This window comes from Lycorma delicatula, chromosome 4 (assembly GCF_047948215.1).
Source record: "Lycorma delicatula isolate Av1 chromosome 4, ASM4794821v1, whole genome shotgun sequence".
Lineage (NCBI taxonomy): Eukaryota > Metazoa > Arthropoda > Insecta > Hemiptera > Fulgoridae > Lycorma > Lycorma delicatula.
This window is the reverse complement of record NC_134458.1, coordinates 67,630,850-67,656,395: the sequence shown is the minus strand read 5'-3', so window position 1 is coordinate 67,656,395 and position 25,546 is coordinate 67,630,850.

Below are 25,546 nucleotides of genomic sequence, written 5' to 3'. Positions count from 1 at the left end.
TAGGTTTACCCGTTCTTGAGAAATAATTTTTTTGTCGAAAATCACAAAATGGCGTTCAAAAGGAAAACAAAGAAAAATAGAATTTATGTCAACTTGTAATATTTTGCTCATTTCGGTGTTCTGAATCAGTACCTGAAGTTCGGGGAATACGTCCCGGATCATTCTGTTTATGAAATTAATACCTACAAAGGAAACTCCAATGTGCAGGTATGAGCAATTATATTTTGAACAGCGATAAAATAAAGACGGTTATAGATATTTTAAATATATTATCATAAGATATTAAATGTAGACGGTAGAAAATAGCATTAAAATAACTTTTCAGCCAAAAATCTACAACAAAATATGTAGTTGACGAAACAGACAAAATTATCATTTTATCAAATAAAATTTATACTTATAAATACATATTTTATAAATTATTACAGTCAGCGTACCTGATAATCAAGTTACTTCAAAATAGATTGTTCAGAACCGAAAGACTAGTTAATTTTTTAAAATTAAATGGAAAATTAAAATCCTCAGTAGTAATTAAAATTCATCCATCCATATCTTTTGTGAGATTTCCGTATATATAATTATGTGGAATAAAATTGAATAATTTTTCCACGATATAATACTTGAATTGCGTTCAACATACATTTAAGTCAGTACGAGTATTTACAAAAGTATTAGATAATGGTCGTAGACTGTAACATGAATCACAACGATAAAACGAACATCTATTTTTATTTATAAACTATCAGACCCGGCAATGCTTCCCTATTGCTAGATTTGAGTAACACAATTGAAAGTTTGATAAAACATTAAGAAAATGACCATTAGGGAACTTTAAAAAATTTAACCTTTCACTTTTTCCCTTTTCCTTTGTCCCCTTTCCTTTTCCCGTTTTCCCTTTTCCCATTTTCATTTTTAATTTCCCTTTTCCTTTCCTTCTCCCATTTCTATTTCCGTTATTTCCCTTTCCCCTTTTCTTTTTTATATTTTCCCCTTTACCTTTCCATTTCCTTTCCCCCACTTTCCCTTTCTTCCCTTTTACCTTTTTCAATTTTTCCCTTTTCCGATTTTTCCCTTTCTCCCTTTTCCCCGCGCGTAAATCGTTCCAGTAGTTTTTTAGTCTATAGCGGACACACATATCGGAAACACTGAAATGAAATCGTTAAATATTTAGTATAGCGTGTGTTGCTTTTACATGCAACAGATAGAGCCGTTTCTAATAAAAAGCATGTTTTTACCTGTTACAGGTGTGACATCTTAGGTATATACATAGTAGGTATATAAAAACACGTGCGTATTCGAATGCAACGTTGTGTCAAAATTTGAAAGCAATCGGTGAAGAACTTTCGGAGAATTAAGATTCTGAACAAAGGAACATTTACATTTTTATTTATATAGATAACAGCAGATTCTTAATATATAGTTGCCCGATTGACCGAATTCTTGAAACAGTTATTTAATGGAATAAACCCTAGGTTTTCCCAAGGCTGGTTTTAATATATGCTTTTGTATTATGAAGATTTTATTAGTGCACATTTACAGCGCGAGCCCAAGCTTTAATGCCATATACTGAGTGAGTATATGAAAAGTAAATTAACCTGCATATACTGGTCTTTTAATTTGTTTATTTTATCATTATTTTAAATATTAAGTATTTAAGTTTACGCCAAATATTATTTATATGATGATCCCATCTTAAGTGCGAGTTAATTGTATCACCTAGGACCTAGGTATTTTACTTGAAGGACTTTCTCTAATTTCGTGCACTGACACGATGGAGTTGTTAGCGTATTCCAATTTGGTAAGGGTAAATTTTTTCAATTTCATAATGTAGTTAAGATAAATCAAACTTTAGCGTACTTTGTATACTATATTTTTATACAATATATTTCGTCATACCTGCTTGTAATTTTAAAATATATAAGTTACGGTATATACAAACAAAATACATATATACAAACAGCCTACTTTTAAAAAGCTATTAAATTACCGAGTCAATTTATTACTTAATAGATTTATCAATGTTTTCTACAGTTAGTCTCCATCTTTGAGAAGCGTTCAGGTGAAATATTCTTTTAAAAAAATTAAGAACTTAGAAATCTTGAATTAAAAATTATCAAATTTTAAGCATGTTTTAAAATTTTAAAAATAAATCTTGATTACCATGCAATGTTTAAACTGATTTTTCAATTTTTGAAAATTTAAATATTTAAAAAAAGTATAAGAAACAATTTTTCAATATTTTTATATAAATTATATAATATAATATGCAATATATTATATATATATCAATATATAAACTTTTGTGTTAAATTCAGCCTTATTTTTATATATTTTTGTAAAAAATCCTTGTTACTCTTATCCTTGTAATTTGTATGTTACGGTAAATTTGATTAATCAGGTGATTATGCATAATTACCAGTGAATTTGATTAATCTCATCCAATGTTGGAGAATAAATTATGTAATTTATATATTTAACGTTAATTAGACGAGGTTAGCGAGCGAAGCGAGCGTAAGTTATGTTTGGTTAGGTTATGTTGATATACGTATGATTCGTCAGTACACGGAATCAACATAATCTAACCAAACATAACTTACACTCGCTTCACTCACTATCCTCGACATATTAACAGTAATGTTTTGATTATTTAAATAGTAAATTCAATAATTACTGCTTATAGTCGAGTTATTTTAAAATTTAAAATATGTTAATATGGAGAATATGTAAAATGACCGGTCTGTTTAATAGATTGCTATATATTTACGAGGGTTATTTTTTTCAAGGTCCGATCGGTCACGAAATTAAAACCACAGTGAAAATAAAAAAAAATTATTTGTAACAAGTACTTATATAGTTACGCTATTTCTCTACATAGTCGCCACTCCGATTTAGACATTTGTAGTAGCGTGGTACCAACTTTCCAATACCCTCATCGTAGAACGGAGCCGCCTGTGTTTTCAGCCGTGTTTCTACGCTGGTCTGCAGCTCGATATCTGTGCCAAAATGTTGTCCTCCTAGCCAGCGTTTCACGTGAGCAAAGAGGTGAAAATCGGATGGAGCCAAGTCCGGGCTGTATGGTGTGTGATCAAACACTTCCCAACGAAAACGCTGCAGGAGCTTCTTTGTTACAGCTACAGTGTGCGGCCGAGCATTGTCATGGAGAAAGACAATGCCTGATGACAACATTCCTCACCGCTTATTCTGAATTGCCCTTCGTAGACGTTGAAGAGTCACGCAGTATGAGGCTGCAGTGATGCATGCCACGTTTCGTGAATTCCTCCAAGAGAACTCCATTCCGGTCCCAGAACACAGTAACCGTACACTTTCTGTTGGAGAAGGTTCGCTTGAACTTGTTTGGTTTACTGGGAGAATGAGAATGCATCCACTGTTTGAATTGTTCTTTTGTTTCTTTAGTTACGAAATGGACCCATGTCTCGTCCCCAGTGACAATTTTGTTCAAAAAATCTTCACCTTCATTGTGGTAGCGCTGGAGAAACGTTAGGGAGGCGTCCATTCTTATTGTTTTGTGATGGTCGGGCGGCATCATGGGAACCCATCTCGCATACAGTTTGCGGTACTGAAGTCTCTCACTCACCATGGTGTAGAGAGTTGATCTTGAAATTTCCGGAAACGAATCACTCAATACAGAAATTGTGAACCGACGATTTTCTCGAATTGCCTCATCCACTCGCTCAACAAGATCATCGGTTGACACTCGCTTCCTTCCCTGATCGCCTCCATCATGAACATTTGTACGTCCTGCTTTAAAGTTCCTGCACCATTGCCGTACTTTGCTGTCGCTCATTGAAGTTTCACCGTACACATTACTTATTCGTCGATTTTTTTAGCTGCATTACACCCCTCAGCCTGAAGAAATCGAATTAGCGCACGCACTTCACACTTGGCGGAAGATGCTATTGTTGTAGACATGTTTACGTGCTAGCTGCGGGTTCAGAACTGAACCAAGTGACGCGGCGTGATTGAAGGTCATACTAAAGACGCTGCGCAACACATATGCGCAAACGTTCATCCGATTTTTGCGCAGGTTTTTATTTCGCGACCGATCGGACCTTGAATAAAATAACCCTCGTATTAAATTCTTCAACACCGGAAGCGATTAATCAAATTCACCGGTAATTATGCATAATCACCGGATTAATCAAATTTACCGTAACATACAAATTACAAGGATAAGAGTAACAGTTTTGATTTTTTACAAAAATATATAAAAATAAGGCTGAATTTAACACAAAAATTTAATCTATATTTCATTGTACATATTTGCATCTATTAATTTTCCCAATCGAATGTGTAGGCCTATCAAGAATTCATAAAAAAAGTTTGGAAACCTTTGTGTAGTTTTATTCATTGTTTTATTTACAAACGCCAATATTAAGGCGATTCTTAAAATAAATAAAAATTTCTGCAAGTTAAGTTTTTGTAATAATAAACCAAAAAGTTATAGTGTGTCGAGTAAAATATAAATTACAACTGTAATTATTTGGAAATAGTAATCAGTTTACATTTTTGTACGGTCTTTTCAAATTAATTGATTTTTAGAATCGTTTTTATTTTTTTAATCATTCCGCTTTTCCAGTTTAATTTTACGAAAAGACAACGAAACAAAAAATAGTTAAACGCTGACCGTTTTTTATGTAATTTATTTTATCGATCGCTTTAAACACTGTTTTGAACCGTTCATTTAATTAACTGTTAATTAACCGATTGAATTGTTAAAATGGTTTTAGGCCCGATTAATAAACTCGTGGTAAAAATAGAACGATGCAATCCCCCTATAACATTGTCGAACATTAAACATTGAACTGTGTTATCGTCATTCTGAAGGAGAATATACCGCTTTATTGAGGTTACAAATCAACGTCGAGTATACACTGTATCTAAACTCCCTTTTCTGATACTAAATTAAGGGCGGTTCAAAGACTTAAGGCCTACCTCGGTGTCCGGTATTATACAATCTAGCCGAACGTCTCGTAAATATCAATTTCCACCTTTCCATATAAATCAGTTACTTCGGACATTGCTTATGTTATTTTCACCTTTAAATTTCAAATTTTCCATTTCTGGCCTTTAGCTTTTGGTTGTATCCGTCTGATAGTAATTCTGGGATGTTCAAAAAACATTTCAATGAATATTTCGCGTATCATGAATCTTCACGTATTCATATCGACTAAATTATTCTAAGGTTTTGCCGATATGTAAGGAAACGGTCGTTATTTTATTGTATTTATTTAATCTTCTTTTCCCTTAATTTCTTATTTTTTACGCTCATCGATATACTCCCATAGCAAATATGAGCTTTCAAAAACATTGAACCAAAAGGTTTTGAACTTACGAAAAAATATTTTGAAGACGAATTTATTTAAGCTTTTTAAAAAGTTAATTGAAAATAAAAATTACGGTTAATTTTTATGTCTTTTTTACTTCAAAGTCGCTTTGAAGATGACGGTTAGCTATCGAAAGCGCTAAGCGAATCGATAACTTTGTAAACCTCTATAAGTAATAAATCGATTTACTTCCTATATTAACGTTTAAGCGTTAAATAAAAATTATTAATAAATATATTATGTTGTTTAGAAAAGGAAGTTTTGTAATGAAAATTATTACATTTATCGTTTCTGTTCAGTAGATTATGTCGTTTTTATAACTAAAATTACGATTGAAACTTCAGACCCTTTCTTATAACCGAAGAAAGAAATTATAAAATTATTATTTATAAATAATAATGTTGTCGCCGTAGATTTTTTCTTGAATTGTATGAGCTTAGGTCGAATGTTGTAAATTTTCTTATGTTATTGAAAAGGTTTCTATAGAAACTAAAACTCAGAACATTGTGTTGAAAGATTGTTCGCACAGGCCTGTAATAAATCCTTCAGTTCAAAGTTATACCGACAAAGATGTTAAAAGTAAATAGGCACTAAAACTTCCTTAATTTTTCCTTTCACTGTTAGTATTTTTATAATAGTGTTTAATTTAGAATACTACTGACTCGCTTAAAGTATCGACTGCAATAAACAGCAATTACTGTAAAATCTATAGCTTTACGGAGAATGATTTTTTTTTAATTCCCGTATTTTTGTTTTTTTTAGAATATATATTTGAACGTTAAAGAAAAGACTAGAATAAGCCATTTTGTTTTTTAATTATTCAGACCGATGTCATAAGAAGCATTTCCGCACCTTCACAGTGTTTAATAGTAATAGCAAATTAACATACCCCTTTCTATGGTGAAATATTACATCGCGATATTTTGTGATTGTAGGGTCAATCCCACAACGGCGTATAATATTACAGCTTATAAACATTTCAATATTTATACGCTTTTCTGGAGGGAGTTATTTGAATCGTTTCGTATTTCCGATTCAGTAAAAGAGGGTTCAGTAGAAGTATATATTATCTGATTTACACTAACCATCGGTCTTTTTGTGGCCGGAAGCAGGTAAAATGTTACCATCCAAGCGATAGCTTTCTCTGAAATTAGTGATATTAAGCCGATTTCTGTAATTAATAGAGTAATCGTGTTTCCGGTATAGGGCTGAATGTGCCTGAAAACCAAATGGATTCACATCCTACTAGTCAATATTATAATTGACTTGGTGAAAAAAGCAACGGGCGATCACGACTTCTGACTATCCCTAATGATTCTGCTGCAAGATATTGGTATTATAGGGAAATCTGTACAATTTTTTAGGCGATTTGTATCTAGCACAGTATTTCTATAAAGATTCGTTCTGTTTGTCCTGTATAAAAATTTCCTACTCTTACATTGCATAGTCTTGTGTAAGACAATTGGCCTTAGACAATTTATACATAGCTTGAGTTCGCGAACCTTTAAGTATCTTTCTGACGAGCTAAGATTAGTGAGCTGTTCGACTACAATAATTAAATTTAACATTTATGAAAGCTCATTATGTTGTTCGATCAGTAATACACTGATCGAATATGTGATGGTTTTTTTAAATTTATTTTTTATACTGAAATCTATATTTTATCCTACTTTTTTAAATTTGAAAGGTAATTTTTATGAATCGCTATTTACATTCGTTACTGTGATTTTTTACGTAAATAATTACCATATTTTGTATAGTATTCGACATAAGTCGTGATTAACATGAATATATTATTTAAATAATAACAATGTTCATTTAACGTTCATAACCTGAAAAAACCCTTAGATCTAGGTAGAAAAATAGATATCTTTACATTTTAAGTCGTACAGGATTACCAGGGAACAAATATGTAAATCGTTACAAAAAAAATTGATATGATTTGGTTCCGTAGAATGAAAATCCGCTTATAGTCTTGCTAAGAATTGTATACGAGATAATAATTTGGAAAAATGTGAATGTTACTTAATGAGGGCGAGGTAAGGGAACAACCCAAAAATGATTGTTCAATCATGTCCCTGACTGCGTCATAAGGGTAGATATCGCACTGTATCTGCGGCTGTTGTCAGGTACGATTACCGACTGATGAAATGATATTATTAATTTTCCCCTCTTGCTTTATGGGAAGGAGGAAAATTTCATCTTTCTGTATTTCTGTTACTCCTCTCTTTCTCTACGTATAACACTAATATTCAACCTACTTTTATTCAATATTAATAGTATATTTAGCTACCTATTACAGCGAATTCTTAATAGAGTTCTCGTTGTAACAACATAGAATAAAAATTTGTGGTTAAGTGTATAAAAAACCGTTAATGAAGATAAATTTTTTTATTTAGGTTTTAATAAAACCTAAATAAGTTTAAAACCTAACTAAGTTTTAGTTAAACTTAGCAATGACTTAGTGCATTAATTATATAAATGCGCATGTGTGTATGGTGTATATGTGTGTGTGTGTGTGTGTGTGTGTGTGTGTGTGTGTGTGTTTGGAACAAATAAATAATTTCATGTACCATTCTTACTTTGAAAAATTTCAGAAACAAATCAATAGACGGTTACTTGTTTTCAATCAAAGCGTTTACTATTTTTTTTAGAATTCGTATTGATGAAAAAACCGTGTGAAAATTTTTTGCCTTACAACGATTTTACTATAGAGTTTTGTTCAAGTAAATGAAGCTACATGTTAAAATACAATTGTACCGATGAATAGCAAAAGGGTGTCGTGAAAAAGAATAAAAACATATTGTCCGAACTTTCTGTGACTAAACATTGAGGACGACCATAACTAAACCGCATGATTCTTTTTTAGAATATTTACTACGGTTCATATGTTAAAACAACATTTTGACTTTATTTCAAACGAACACGTATCAACACTTGTTTTCTTGTTATTAGAAAATGATAATTTACGATTACCTTGATAAGTATTTTACATTACCGATAATAAATCCATATTTCAACTTAAATAAATGACTTTTCTCATAATGATTGAAATTTTTAGAAGAAAGTTTTGCTCAGTAATCTTCTACGAAGAAAAAATTTTCAGTGACATTATAAAAAATAATGATTATGAATATCTTCTACACTATACTGTAGAAAATTTGATAAGCTGATCGACCTATAGCTGATTAATCAAAGCTAATTAACCTACGGTATTTTATCACTCATAATGTCAAAATAGTGAAAAATGAAGGAAAAATTTTCAAAAGTTTGTTTTAAAATTATAGTCAGTTGACTGGTTGGTACTGTTCTGCTAATCTTTTATCCTCGAGATATTTACTATCCTCGATATCACTGGATTATCTGTTTCATATATACCAGTCTTTGGTTTTTACAGTCTACACAAACCTTTAATACAAATTTAACAAAATTGAGTATCTTAATATATGACCCTCCGATCCAGTTTGTTTCTTTTGCCACAAGTTTCTCTCCGTGTTCGTATTTCTTCAATTCGAACTTTATAGGCCCACCTAACTTTCCTTCTGTAATACCGTACTTCAAAAGCCTATATATTATTTTTTCTTTTTCTTTATAGTTACAAAGTTTAATTACGAAATTTATAAGAAAGGTAATTCCAAGTTTTTTGAATCGCCGATGTTGTCGTTGAGATCGAGTTTCGTTGAAGTTTGCATTGAGAAACGATTTTCTTTCCATTAAACTAACTGATAATTTAAATTATTTCAGTAAAGCTTTCTCTGACAACAAATTTCCAGTTCATTTAAAACTTAAGAAATGTAGTTCAATCATATTTGTCCGGGAACAAACAAAAAGTTTAATTTGATTTAAAAGAGACTCGCGAAACAGATTCTACCTCGGTCGTATCTCTATTTCTGAACTCGATGTATTTACCGAGCTGTCACCTTCTTAACATAAGTTTGATATTTATTCGATTGGTACGGATTTTAAGAAAATCTGTAAAATATTGTACGATAAATAATAATATCGATCCCTCAGGGACTGCTTTGGAGTAGGGGAAGTAGCGATTATACAGTCCTTAGCCGTTCGTATTCTTCCATCAAACTATAAGACGATACACACGATGCACCTACATAAAATATACAGTTAAAATAGACATAACTGATACAAACGGCAGTTTATAATAATAAAAACAATTTTTTTTTGTTCTCAGATGAATTTACGTTGACACCGTACTGACGAACCTAAGAAATATATTGCTACATTTCTTTAGAATTTTTTTTTTGAAGTCTAAGGAAGATGATTATTCTCCGACCGGAACGGAGATTTCTGAAATTATTTTTGAAACTATGAATTTAAAAAAAATGTAGATCGTTCCAGTTTGTGAGCAGATCGGTTTTGTTAAACCGATACATCGGTTTAACAAAACCGATCACTATTTACTTCTGGAATGTGAGCGGCTCCAAAATCAATATCAGGTTTTTCATTACGATCTCTCTAAGAAAATCGGAAGGTTATAAAGTTACACAAAATTATAGGTCGAGAACTGCTATTTCTTAAGTCTGAATTTAAAACATTGAATCAAGGAGTTATATTTACTATTTTAATGAATAGCTTAAATTTTGAGACGTAAAAAGGATATCGTCACAAAAAACGTAAAAAGTAAAATTTTTCGGAATCAAAATATCTATAGTTTACCTTTTTCTGATAAAGAATGCTTGTTATGTTTGTACTACGATTAGTGAGTAAAATAACAAACTTTTTATTAATTTTTCGGATAGTTGTACAAAATGATGGGGAAACGCAACATTTTAGATGTTTTTTGATTATAATAAACGGAAATTGCAAATAAGTTCATGACACAAAGTATAGAGCGAACCGAGCGATTAAGACTTGCATTTGACGCGACTTTCGATAATTCCAAAAAGGAGTTTTTTTCTTAAATAAATTGAACATAGGAAAACATAAATATTTATTTTTGTACGTACAATAAGTAATTATATTTTATTCATTGATTTAAAGTTTTTGGTCGAAGAATTTGACTAACATTTTTGTTGAGCATATAGTTGCGAAAGTTTCAACTTGAAGATTTAAAAAAATTAACATTTGCAAGAATTTGCCATAAACATTTAAATTCATTATTTCCTTCCTTTTTTTAATTAACATTTTATGATTATGAATCGAATTTATAATATCATTTTAACCTCGACTTCGTCAGATGCTCGAGGTGAAGTATAACGTAACTATAGTACAGAATACTGTATTCGAAAATTAAACTATCTTTTTTAGTGTATTATATCTTGAATTTTCTAAGAGGTTAGGAGCAGTGTTCCCTCAAATCTTTAGTGACCTGTGTGTGCATTTTTTTTGTGTAATATTTTTCAAAAATAAAAGATCTGTGTGTAGCATTTAAAAAGATTTTTGCATACGACATAAAAAAAAAAATGGTAAGACAAGATTAGATTAATATTACTACACAACAAATACTTACGTAATTAACTACTTACGATACAGCTCGGTGGCGTCCACAGGGTAAATTATATAAAATTACAATTACATTTAAAAACAGCATTAGGTAAGTAGTTGAAATTTTTATGAAAAAAATAGGAAACTTTTAGTGACTTAACTTGTTAAAACGTGATTTGGTTCTAACTTTTTTTAACTTTTTTCCCTTTTTAACCTCCGGGAATCACCGTCAGGTATTATTTCAGAGGATGATTGAGGATAATATGTATGAGTCTAAATGAGGTGTAGTCTTATATAGTCTCAGGTCGACCATTTCTGAGATGTGTGGTTAATTGAAACCCAACCACCAAAGAACACCGGTATCCACAATCTGCTATTCAAATGCGTATAAAAAAACTGCCATTACTAGGATTTGAACGTTGGAACCCTCGACTTTGAAATCAGCTGATTTGCAAAGATGCGTTCACCACTAGACCAACCCGGTGAGTCGAACTTTTTTCAACTGCACGTAATTAACTCACAGTAATTTAATATTAACATTATTCTATAATTTAAAAAATAATAATCAAATAAATAATTAGGTAATTGAAAACACTTAAATGTTAACGCTTTATTGAAGGCTATTAATTTTACAGCTTTTCTCTCCTGTCTTGTTTTTAACCATTCTGAACAAACCTGATCTAAATTATTATTTTCATCATTTGCATAAGATTTTACTCTCATCAACATATCTAAATGAAATTCTTTTAATCGATTTAAAAAAAAAATTAATTCATTAAACTAAAGCCCCGCTCCCAATCTGCATTACTGCCCGAAAAGGTACCCCCAATAACTAGTAATTTTGACAATTCGTTAAATTGTTCATTACATAAAGAAAATATTACCAAGTCTGCAAAACTTTATATGTGTTTTTCAAGTTAATTTTTTCGCACACAGCATATTTAAAATCGTATTTTTCTGATATTACAGATTTATCTCCAACAGTGATTAAAATCGCACGACGATAGAGCCGTTACATCAACGGATATCCAGCATTCTACCTCATCTTTTGGAAATCTTTCTTCTAAATTTTCGCACAGTAAATCAATAAATTTTAACATATCACTTGTATTTACTACAATATTCTGGTCAGTAGCATTTTGGAAAAGCGTGCTCACCTTATTGCTCCAGGCAGTGTTCCCAATAAGATATTGTTCTTTTATTTTACTTATTTTTGCACGAGCAAATTGAAAAGCATCGAGTGGCGTTAGCTCTCGGCGCTGAAAAATTTGACATAATAATGCACAAAGTTCTTCTAAAATTGTATTTAAAATTTCTTAATTAATTTGATTCAATATTTTCTAATCTGTTTAAACAAAATTTTGATTTTGATTTATCTTCATTAAAGTATTCAATTAATGTTTCATTATTACTAATTATTGCCTTTACAGCAAAATGCCTCGATAATCACCTCAATTAATATCTTATAATATCTTTAAATTTATTTCTCTTCGTTGTAGATCTTAAGAATAGAATATAAATAGTTTTTACCACAGTTTCAATATCCTTTATTACTTTAATTTCTTTCCAAGTGTCAGAAACGCCCAAATCTTCCCGATGTGCAACGCAATGTTAAACCAAAGGTAGTATACTGTTTTAACTTGCTATATACCTGGCTATATACCGTTTCTTTTCCCCCAAAATCACACGGAAGATCAATCATAAGTAAACATAACGAGCTTTTGTAAATCAATCTGAGTGTCTATATATAACTATAAAATTGCAGAGACAATTGAAGAGGAATCGCAGGTCTTTAATTGGGTTATTCCCCCAAAAATAATTTTATATTGATTAGATTTTTTAAATTAAAAATATAAGATTAAACATTTCGTTGTAGAAATATTTGTACTTTCACCAACAATTAAGACAAATAATAATTATCTACACGACAATAAACACAAATTATACCATTTTCTTGATGAAACAAATATTTCTTTTAACTGAATTCATATTTTATTAAGACTTTTCAGAGAATTAGTTTCCATAAATTCACTAAGCCATTCGACTTTAAATTCGTCAGCTGTTTTTATTTTTTAATACTTCTTTCCATTTTTAACGCGATAATTTAGGGTTTTGGTAATTTAATTTATTACAAACTTAGACTTCAAACTTTGAACCTAAAGCTATTAATAAACAAACACTTAATATTATAAAACTACTTACGTACTGTACCGGTTATTGTAATAAAGTTATTTCACTGAAACACTGATAAAATTAATATTTAATAACAAAAGTTGGTAATCACATAATTTTGATTTTAACAAAAATAAGATGTTAGCTTAAACGCACAGGTAACTCTTATGCACAGTTGACGTCGTAAGCGTGACAGGGATTCTCAGAACTAGCTGCGCAGCTGTCAAATGAACACCTCATCAGTCACCTCTAGATCGTGGATATCTTTGTTCTTTGGTGATTGGGTTTCAATTAACCACACACCTCAGGAACGGTCGACCTGAGACTGTACAAGACTACACTTCATTTACATTCATATATATCATCCTCATTCATCTTCTGAAGTAATACCTTACGGTGGTTTCGGAGGCTAAACAGAAAAAAGGTGAAGAATACCAGTCACCATTGACAAACTGCCATTTACGCAGGCTTTGTAGTTGGTGGTTAATTTGATCTTAATGTTAGTTTTAAGTTAAAATTAAATCAATTTTTAATTTTTTAATTGTTTTGCGTTTGCACGCAAAAAATATTTTGTGCGTGCGAATATTTTTCATGTGCGCTATGTTTAAAATCTATGTACGCGGGCACACGCACATAGCTAAGAGGAAACACTGGTTAGGAAGTATTGCTTTATCCAGGTTCTTCAGTTGTTAGGCATATAGAGTGGCCATCGAACAGGAAACAACATCCCTATGGTTCATACGCTCCCCGATCGGATCATACAGAGGTCATGCCGGCTATAAGGGTCCGGCAACTTCAATACGGGCCTGTTATATATATGACGAACTCGAAGTGTAATATTAGAGATATTTCTAAGAATGTTCATAGCACATTAATTCGGTTATGGCTCTTTTTATCCCAATGGCCGACTGCTGAAGCAGATTTTCACCGGAACTGTAATTTTTGTTCCCTTGTGATTTTCTCAAAAGATAACTTATTCTTTATGGAAAATTTTTAGCTGTTGTAATATCCGAAATCTTACATCGCTTTTGAATTATTTTTTCACGCGATCTAATTTTAACGAGAGTTCCCCTGCGAACATAGGTGCGGGCCTTATCACGAGGAATTAGTCACTAGTAAGCATTCTTTCACGCTACCAGTAAACCGATTTATAGGTACAGCCATTTTTGTGTCCGGAATTTTCGCAATTTTTTATTCTTTCTCGGGTAACATAATGATTGCGTATAATTTTCGAATTAATTACATCGACTTATGGAAAAATACAATAAATAAGCACTTAATATTATGCACAAAAAAAAATAATAAATGAAGAAATCATTCTAATGAAAATTACTGGGGAAGAAATAGAATCATCACATAATATTAAACCGTGTTATTATTAGATTTTTTTTGTTAAGAAAAACTTCTAAACATCTCGATTAGCTGAGCTGTCCCCACTGAAAGAATAATATACAATCAAAAATGTAATTAAATTATTAATATTTATTGTTGATATTTATACACATGTAAATTAAACCGATAATTTTATGTAAGTTTATAGATAGACTATCTTTTTGTGTAGTTTGTCGATGAACACAAACTGTCATTTAGTTACTTAAAAACGATTTCAAGGAACATAAATTTTTTCTGTGGCTGATGTGTCGAATTTACCCGGTTTCCCACGAGTACAACAAACAAACGTAAAAATGGGAGGGGATAACTAAACTAGACTGAACTATGACCAAAAGGAAGGGCGATCGTCCTGACTGCCACAATATTGATGCGCGTCTGGTTTATGACTTTACGGCTCCTTCGTAATCAGCCTGACGAAGAAGTTATAAGAGGTTGGGTCTAGCACGGGAACAATTGTTCCTGTCCTACCCTTCTCTCGTTTTGTGCCTTACTACTAAAAGAAAATCCATAATATTGATGGAACTATTGTACCTATCGTATTGTAGCCGTAAACGGTAGAATAAGACATTCTTACACATGTTTTTGTATCATTTTATACTGCTTTTACCGAAATTACAGCAAAGAATCTAACTGAAATAACTCAAAAACCTTGCTACCTATTATTTTTGATTACTGTTTTATCAAATGTTACCGGTTAATCCTGCGTTTGGCTTCTGATGTTAAAAATTATTTTACGGATTACAATACCGTCATGTTACTTTGTAGTTCTATAGTAGCTAAATAACATATCTATAATAGTTCTGCTAGAGCTCGCTCATCTTGTACCGAATTTAACAGTCGAATTCTCCAACGAAATGGAATCCTATATCATAATCGATCGTAGAAAATTTATTTAGAGGAGGCCAAAAATAATTTTACTGCATTTTCGAGATCGTAAGAACTGGTGTCGTGATACCGGATACCAGTGACCCGATCACTTTGGCATGAAGTTCTTTCACAGTATTCCCATGTGTTTTTTGTACTTTCGTAAAGGTACGGTGTCCAAGAGGGAAACGAAATAAATTTATCGTTAAGAAGACTTACGATTGACTATTTAATAATAAGAAAGGATGGTGTACACTAGCAGGAAAATGTCACACAGATAAATATCAAACTTAGATAAAACGTGAGATATATCTAACGCGTACCTTGTAAGAGATTAACCGGAAACGTTAGTTAATATCAAGTGTGAAGGGAAGGCGGTCTGTTCAGTTTTTTAACATCGGGGGTTTGGCAACAGAAACTTCTCCACCTTGTCGCCACGTTTACCCGGTCAAAGAAAGATAACTGAAACGGAAATTTTACGAAAAATCGTAACGCGTAAGTCGTTCGGTATTATATATTATAGTCCGAACCTATAATATAGATATATTATAAGACCTTTATTGAAAGATTTATATACATTAGGTGGGAGCCGTGTCTAAACCTACGAAATGACAAAAGATGGAAATTTCCATTTTTTGGAATAAAACATGTTAGGCTTTAAAATAAAGATAACAAGTGTTTGCTATATTAGCCTTTTTAAATATTTATGTATAGGTTAGAAGAACTTGCTTCATATTAATGGTAAAAATATTATGCTCTAATCTATTTCTCAGGTCTATTTTTTCAGTTAGCCTATTTCATTTCTTATTAAATTAAAAAAAGTAAAGAAAATTATTTATATAATAGTTTCCACTTACCAACAATCTTTATTAGTAATGTTGGAATGCTTTCGGATTATTATTCCATCCTCAGGAACAATGATATGTTATACATTATAATTATTTACTTCACATATCATTATGCTAAATTGAATTTTATAAAATATAAATATAATAAATTAAAGATTGTAAGTGGAAACTATTATATAAATAATTTATATATTAATACCAACGAGCAATGCTTAATAAAATTAAGTAAAGAAAACTCCGTTTCTTATCTACTTTTTAATCAGACTTGAATTTAGAATAGAAAAAAAAAATTATATAGCAAGACTAGACGACCATTATTACATCATCTACGAAGTGATAATTGAAAATAAACATCTAAAAATATATTTCGCTCCATTGCAATCGATGTACAGCAACTTTAGTAAGAAATTGATTCCCAAAAAAGTAGCAATCCGGATTAGTAGCCGTGTAGTTTATTTATTACTCGATCATTACAATGAGTGTAGCACTTATTTTAAAATTATTTTTTTATTTCGAATACTACTTTACCCCTACCGAAATTACGATTACTTTCAATCGTTATGTCAACTGCATATATCGATATTCAGTTTATCAAAATGAACGTAGCAGTTGTTATAATTTTTTTTTTAATAAACGTTTCTAACTGAAATAGTTTTACTTGCAAAATGTCCGAGACAAGTACATCCAAACAACACGAAGATTTACGTCAGATTTTTTTCCTGTTTAATCTCCGGGAATCATCGTCAGGTATTACTTCAGACGATGAATGAGGATGATATGTATGAGTGTAAGTGAAGTGTAGTCTTGTAAAGTCTCAGGTCGACCATTTCTGAGATGTGTTAATTGAAACCTAACCACCAAAGAACACCGGTATCCGCGATCGAATATTCAAATCCGTATAAAAGTAACTGCCTTTACTAGGATTTGAACGTTAAAACTCTCGACTTCGAAATCAGCTGAATTCCGAAGATGGGTTCACCATTAGACCAACCCGATGGGTTACGTCAGAACTTGACATAAGAAAAGATGATTTTTTATTGTGATTAATAGAATATGTTTAGATTTTTTTATTGTACATATTTGAGTGTAAATATTGCAGTGTTAATAAAAAAATAATCAGATTAGTATACATCTTTCAGTTTTTTTTTTGTAGAAAAATTTCAGTACGTTGAAACAAAGGGCATAAGTTTACAGAAGAAAAAGAAAGAGATTACAGTAAAATAAAATAACTCTCAATTTTACACGGTTATTTTATATCTCTAATATACCGCCAAAGCTATTATGTTTATAGCATAAACAATTACACATAATATTTTATGCTGGGATCGAATTCCTTAGAAAGTATTTATAAAATGTCCTTTGAATTTTTTTTCATATGTATCGTTTGCTAAGTTATTGAAGTCGATATCTACAGATCAGCAATAATATTTTGGAAAAAAAATTAATTTATAGACAAATTAAATTTTAATATTTTAACACTTAGTGACGCAACCTAAGAAAAGAAAACCTCGCTCTCGATAACATTTTCCAACAGATCCTAAACTTAGGTTTTTAATTTAAGATTTTCTTTATAAAAAACTATATAATGTATTTACATTTATTTTTCGTATAATATGATACATAAATTCGATGAAAATTTTTTTCTTATTACACGTTATCCTTCTTAATATCTTACATTTAATGATAAATTCATCAATGTTACACAGAAGATGAGCTTCACTAAGTGTCGATTCGATTTTTACCATTCATTTTTTTACAAAATGCCTCCGTCTTGTAGTAAAATAATAATTTCAATTAAAATGTTTTTGTTATCGATACTGTATCATTATTATTAAAGTAATAGAGCGTTAAATTTTAATTTTCGGTTTTGTATTACGCATAAGGAAATAGTAATAGTCGGTGATGACCCCCCCCCCCTCACCGTATACTATTAGATCACCCTACTTAACATCCCGTTTACCGTATCGGAAAGAACAGAATCACAGTACTAGAGGCTGTCGAGCATTATTCACATTTGTTTCGGTTTAATGGAATGCGAGGTAGTGAAAAGTTCAATTAAGTGTGAATATTTGATGGGGCTTAGAATCGGGGAAGAGGTGTTAGGCAGGGTTTGGCAGAGGAGCTATTATGCCGTGTACACCGGCACCTGCGCCCCTACATCAATCTCTTTTACTCGGCTCCGTTCGGCTTCATACAATGCTCCGATTCTACCCCTGTAACTCCCCCGCACACTCGCACCGACACCGGCAGCTATAGTTCGTCCCCTTTAACCCTGAATTATGCCCCTTTTATTGAGCCCCTCGCTTCGGCCACAGAATCTTCCTGTCAAATTAATGTCCCTTGATATATTGATTATCCCGACTTTTCCGTCCGTCGACCGATACGTCGGGGTATAACATATATTGCGTACTCGAACGCTCATCACCGAATTATATTTTTACCTACGTTTAAACGGTAATTCGGTAGCGTATTATAAGCGATGAAAAGGTGTAAACGGAAATAAAATCAGGTCTACGGGTAAATCGCTTAACATTAATCCATAATAGCTATCTACAACATCGTAATGATTTCGCTTACCGAACATTTAATGTAAATATGGATATCGATCGATTTTATTAGTATTACAAATATTTCTTTGTATTTTGTATTCGTTAAATGCTTAGCGCATACCTTTTCTCCTTAAAAAACACTACCCGGTTTTTATTTTAATAATATATAATCGATTTTTCGTCAAGAAAATTCTGAAGTCTGCAGAAACAAGTATACGGAATGTGTCACGAAGTTCTCCCGGGACTTTCATAACCTATTCTACTCGTGAAAATAATAGAAAAATTTCATATAAGCATATGTTCTAAAATGCTTTGTTTACGAGTTACGGCTAGTGAAAGATTTCGCTTGGATTTTGGAACGGAACGGAACGCAAGGATATGGGGAGATTTATGTATCTCCCTACTAATCGCAGAATCTGGACAAACGTCCCTTGCTGCTGTATCTTTTTCTTTTATCGGGCGTGTAATTATTTATTTAATGGTGGTTTATTTATTTTGGTTTATTTATGGACGGAATTATTTGCTGCGTTCCGATCCTTTAGACAGGGAAGAATTATTTCATCGGGGCTGACCTTAGGAGATTAGCCGCGTATGAGCTTCGTTCTCCCGACGTGATTCCCTTCAGTCCGTCCCCTGAAGTCCCTTCGGTGCTATAGCCTTCCGGCATAGCAGGAATACGCCTTTCGTGTGCCCTAGCGTTTGGAGGATGCTATGCGCTCTCCTTTCCGGAGGGAATCACATGTGCTGGCGGTCGGATTCCAGCTACCCTGGTGAGATGAGGTCGTACTGAAATTCTAGGAAGTTAATTAAGGGAAAAAAATAGTGATTTCTTATGGTTTTTTGCATGAAAAACGAATAAAATAGGTCCTACAACTTGTTTAACCTATATATTGTATTTTATTGCCAACTTTGAAACAATAATTTTTCAAATAATTTATCGTATTTCTGTTATTAATAAAAAAATTATTATATAATTTTTATTTTACCGTTGTTTTGTAATTTTCAGGTTTTACATTTTTAACGAGAATTTTTAATAGTAAATTTTGTTTTTACTAATTTTTTACATCACCAAAAACAATTTTTTTTTTACATTAAATAAGTATTTTTCTGATAAATGTTGTGTGCTGTTTCTAAGTAAAATTCGAATTTTTCTTTGTTTTATTCAAGTTATCTTAAACCATTTTGTTCAGAATTAAATTTTCTAAAAGTTTTATTTAAATTTTTACGCGTTAATTTTCCATTTAACAAAGTTATTGTACGTAAAACATAAAAAACAGGGTGTTTTACCCCAATTTATAGGTTTTCACCCCAGATTTCTCACAACTACTGCAGATAAGATTTTTAAACTTATTTTATTCGTTTTTTCAGGACAAAAATCATATGAAATCACTAATTCTGTTCCTTAATAATCGTCCTAAAAATTTCAGTACAACCTCATTTCACCAGGGTAGCTGTTATCCGAGCGAAAGTTTTCACTAGCCGTAACTCGAAAACGAAACATTTTAAGACATACATTTATATGAACGTTTTCCATTATTTTCAAGAGTAGAATAGGTTATGAAAGTCCCGGAAGAACTTCGTTATACACTTTGTATATACGATCGAGAAGGAATGTAAAGATGGGGCACCTCGAAAAATCGAATATCACTCATCGATAGATGGAAAATGTTGAGTGGACTAACTAAAATATTATTGTAACGGGTTGTATTTTCTACCAATCTCGTAGAGGGAATAGAAAATAGAATAAGATTTCGCTCTATTAAGAGAGAAATCCTATTCACCCCAAAGTTATACGGCGTTTGGAAGTATCTGACTTAACTCGTTAATAAGTTCTGTAAGATACTTTTTTTTTGTATAACGTTTCTTATAAATAACATTTTGTATAATATTTGATTCAGTTATTTTGTTGATTGAGATTTTACTCCATTCTCTTTACTCTTTACACATATGTAATTATTATTTTTCGTTTATAAGTAAGCTTTGTAACTAAAACCTCACGAATTACATCTTTGGTTTTGGAAACTTTTCTTTCGGTCGACTGCTGTATATAAAAAAGATTAAACTGCCTAGCTATCTTGATCGACTTCGAAACAAAGAAAAAAAAAAGAACAAACTTCTTTAGGTGTATTTCTCGGTTTTTAATTGAAGTTTTACTCAAGATTTTAATAATTTTTTTTTTAAATACATTGATTTTATTAATTCTTTAAATAAAAATATAGAAAATTAGTATTTTTCTTGTTTTAATACGCGATTTAGTATTTAAAAAACACGTTTCCATAAATATACTGCGAATAAATAGAATATAAGAAAATTCAAATTTTTGTTGAAACTTTTAATTCGTCATCATCGCTGAAAATCTCTTTCCATGCTATAGATGACTTTAATAAAATATTTATTAAATATATATAAATCTCCGCGATTGAAATTTTATAGGTTTTCACTGAAAAATCGTTTTTGAAACCATTCTTTTATAGTTTTTCAGAGTAATGCGTTTTGCAAACGACTAGACATAATAACAGATTAAAAATAATTAAGTAATAATTATTACTAATTAAAAATTATCAGTAATTAAAGACCACAATTTTTTTTTTGTAATTAATCATATTCATTTTTTCATGATATATTCATTAAATGAGAAATTTTATTAACTCAAAAATTCTCTCAGCATTCCTCAGGGCGTGAGGTACACAGCGGCAAAGCTTAATATATAACATATAAGGAAATTAGCCGTTCTAAATGGTAATTAAAATAAAACTACAATTAGAAAAATTTGAAGAAAGTTTTAAACAAATCATAATCAATACTAGATGCGCGTTTCGATTTAGAGACGATCATCATCTATACTTACAAAACGATTTACTTTTATTTTTCCTGTTTAGCCTCCGGTAACTACCGTTCAGATAATACTTCAGAGGATGAATGAGGACGATATATATGAGTGTAAATGAAGTGTAGTCTTGTACATTCTCAGTTCGACCATTCCTGAGATGTGTGGTTAATTGAAACCCAACCACCAAAGAACACCGGTATCCACGATCTAGTATTCAAATCCGTGTAAAAATAACTGGTTTACTAGGACTTGAACGCTGGAACTCTCGACTTCCAAATCAGCTGATTTGGGAAGACGCGTTCACCACTAGACCAATCCGGTGGGTTAAACAAAACGATTTACTAAAAGTAGATATATGTACGCAGATAAACTTTATAAAATTATCAAAAAGATGGGCTTTGAAAAGATTTACGCTGAGTTTAATAAGTCGTTAGAATAAATTAATCGTGTTCAATTAAATAGATTGAAATAATTTGTTTATTAAATATTTTTCTGCTAAATTTTTAGGTGATTATTTCACTTTTTAGAATTTAACATTTGTATACTTATTAAGATATTCTTAAGACTTTAACATAATCGATGGCTTTTTCACAATTGTTAACATTAATTAGGTTTTTCTATATTTAAAAATCGTATAGCTTATCAGATAATTTTACATCGATCTGCAGATTTAAAAATAAATATTATTTTTAAAATTACTGTTTTATTTATCGGTAATATATTTTTTAAAGAATTATCTAGAAAAGTATGCTTTTTTGTTATTACAACACAAAAACATTCTATTTGAAGAGAAATGAAGATTTATAAAAATTATACTACGGTAGCAACGACATTTAAAAGAAAGGTTAGTCGTATTTCACGTAAATTAATAAACAAACCTGTATCTAATGACATAAGTATAGTTTTGAGAGCTGCTGTTTTTTGTACGTGCGTTTAAGTTATTCGCAGAACGGTACGAGTTTGTGCCTTTTATAAAGGTGTTTATTCGCTCAGATCGAACGGATATAATAGGTATCATTATAAGGATTGTCAGAAAAATGGATCTTGAAAAACTCATCGGTAAATTCCATTCGGATAACGATGCAAAATAAACCAAAAACTCGATATTGTTAATCTTTTGAACTTAGATTTTTTTTAAATGGAAAGCATCTTTAAAAAAAAATTCATCAATATGAGATCTTCACCATTATGAAAATACATCACTTAAGTTCATTTAGTAATTTTTTTATTTTTAACAAAAAGTTCACCTTTCATATTTTTGGTTGATATAAAAAAATAACATTTCAATAGAAAATTTCAAAAAGCTGCAATCAAACAGAAAGAAATATTACAAACTGTACTTTTTTAATATAAAACTACCTCACCATAAAAATAATCTCTGTTTGAAAGTATTCAAGAATCAAGTTAGAAGTGGTGTTTCAACATCTGTTTTATCATTAAAATAGCGAAATATTACATAAACTTGTAGTTTGGAATACATCGTGTTTTCTGTTTGGAGACGGAATATAATTTTCTATTTTTAATGTAATTCTGCACATATATTTTACGTTCTAGATAAGAATATGAAATTTCAGCTTTTTAGGTTGTACATTTTTTGATTTTTAGCGTATAAAAAGTTTTAAAAATACTGCGAAGTTGTAAGATTCGCTGCGCTCGTTTTTATTAAATTAATTTAAAGAAATACCACGCTTAAGAAATAAAATGCAATAAAGAAGTTATAGTTACGAAAAACTATGAAGACAGTATTTTCACCGTGTTTATGAAAAGTAGTAGTAAAATAATCATAAAAACAACTGTAAACTAAATACGCTTCTGACGATTCAAATCGAAAGCGAAGTTTAGCTCAATGCATACCAAAATCAATAAAATCCCTTGTCTTTTGTGTTACTGTGATTTTGAAATATTCCTTGTAATGATATTTGAGAACGATTAATAAGTTTTATCGTTGCACTAATCCATTCCGGATTAATCCTACAAAAAATAAAAATAATAATAATTTCTTATTTTAGATTTTCGAACTGAGTATCAAATAAATGAAATCATTTTAGGTCAGAACACGCTTAACCGAATACGAGCTCTCGAATAAGATCACTACGAATAGCAGTTTACCCTTCCTAAACGTCGTGTAATTTTCAACGAACAACTCTGCTATATCGGACCGTTAAATGGCAGCTATTTACAGGGTAGAGTACGTAATTGCAAGCGTTGGTATTAATGTAATAGAGTCGTTATTTAGTCCCTATACACTCAGCCTGGCTTTAGTGCCGGCACTAGCTTTAAATGGAAATTAGAGACCGTTTGCCGAAATGGAGTTTCCTAGACGAGGGGCGCTCGTCGAGAGGGGTTGTACGAAAGATAACATGTTGAATAGAATTAATTTGCCGCCGAGAACATGCAAGCGAGGAGATGTGCACATAAACGAAACGCCGCCCGCTTTCCTCCCGCTTTTCCCCCTGACGACCCCCTACTGCTACCGGTATTACTCAGGAAAGCCGAGCACAGTACGGTATATATAGCTTATCATTTTTACTAGGGCAAAAGAACGAAAACAAAAAGGAAGAGACTATAAAAATGCGGCGGTACTATGCTACATTTTTATCTTATATTAGTGCAGTATAACGCAAAGTAAATCGTCATAATAGACTATATTATGTAACTAAAATCCATCCCTCCCATTATTGGTGCATTCCTTTCTCGTATTGAATAGGATTGTTATTATAGGATTACGTATATAAAATAACTCGAATAGCGTTACAAAAATACAATTTTCTTTAATAAATTTATATTTAAAGTACTTATTGCAAATTTTAAAAATATTTTTCCTTTATTATTTAATCTACCCGCATTTAGACGGTTATTAAAATTAATTCCATCATAGTAGGTTCACTAAAACGATTTACTGAAGGGCAGTAAATAAGTAAAGAAATAAAAAAAACCACAAATAGGTACTTAGGATTAAAACGAATAAAAAAATGTTTCTCTACTCTATAGATAAATAAATTTAAGATGAAATATAAATAAATTTTTGTAATGAGATTTTTACTGTTGATCGACGAACAATATTAATATCTTTATATGGACCAAACACACTATCATAGTTCTAAATAGATGCAAAACTCTCAAACACCTGTGTGTTAAAATGTAAAAAAAAGATAAAGTAAATAGAAAGTATACCGAAGAAATAGTTTCGATTTAACCTTTAGAACGGCCATAGCTGTATCCGGTCTTCCATATCGTACACCGATAAATCCTGCATCTGGGGATCTGGTCATCAGCACTGTGATGTATGCCGTTCACTGAAGAAGCGTTTACGTCGCGGATAGACTCCGTATAAAACAGCCAGCCGTTTTAACCGACTCAAGCCGGATCCGAAAAATCGTAACGGAGTAACAACCCGAATCTTGCAGTTGATTGTATATCGGATCTGCTTCGATGATAATTGCGTTCGCATGTCAGGAAGCCGAGCAAGAGCTGAATTCCGAACGGCAGCTCGAAAGTTAAAGAATGAACGACACTAAGTCTTGTTCCTTAGATACCATGGATCGTGGAACTTCTAAAAAGAGAATAGCTTGCGGCATATTGAGGTGATAACTATCCGCATTTCTCGGTCCTCTCGGAAGGAGGAGATTTATCGCACTTGAAAGTAGGTAAGTGATTGCGGTAAACGATTAGGGTTCATGGAATATATTTGACTTTGGAGGAGCCCCATAAGGAAAGTTCCAGGTTTATCTGTAGTTCTTTTTTCATCTTGTTGATTTGCAAGGATTTATCTGCAAGAGAATGACGTACTTGTTCTTCATCAAAAATAATGACTATATGAAATTATATTTATAATGCTGAAGACTGGCGATTCGGTTTTTGAAAATATCTATTCTAGTTAAGAAAATAGTAATCCGCAGGAAATATAATTCTGTCGCCAAGAGGTTTTAATTTTTACAAATAAATCAACGTGAAAAAATGAGAAAAAACTCGGTAAACTCTTTTTTGCAACTTAATTAATTAAATTTATTTATTATTTAATTAATTATTTATAAGTTACTCTGATATTCAAAATAAAACTTTTCAATGTTTCTCTAAGTCTGATAACTGTCTCTGCATTGATTT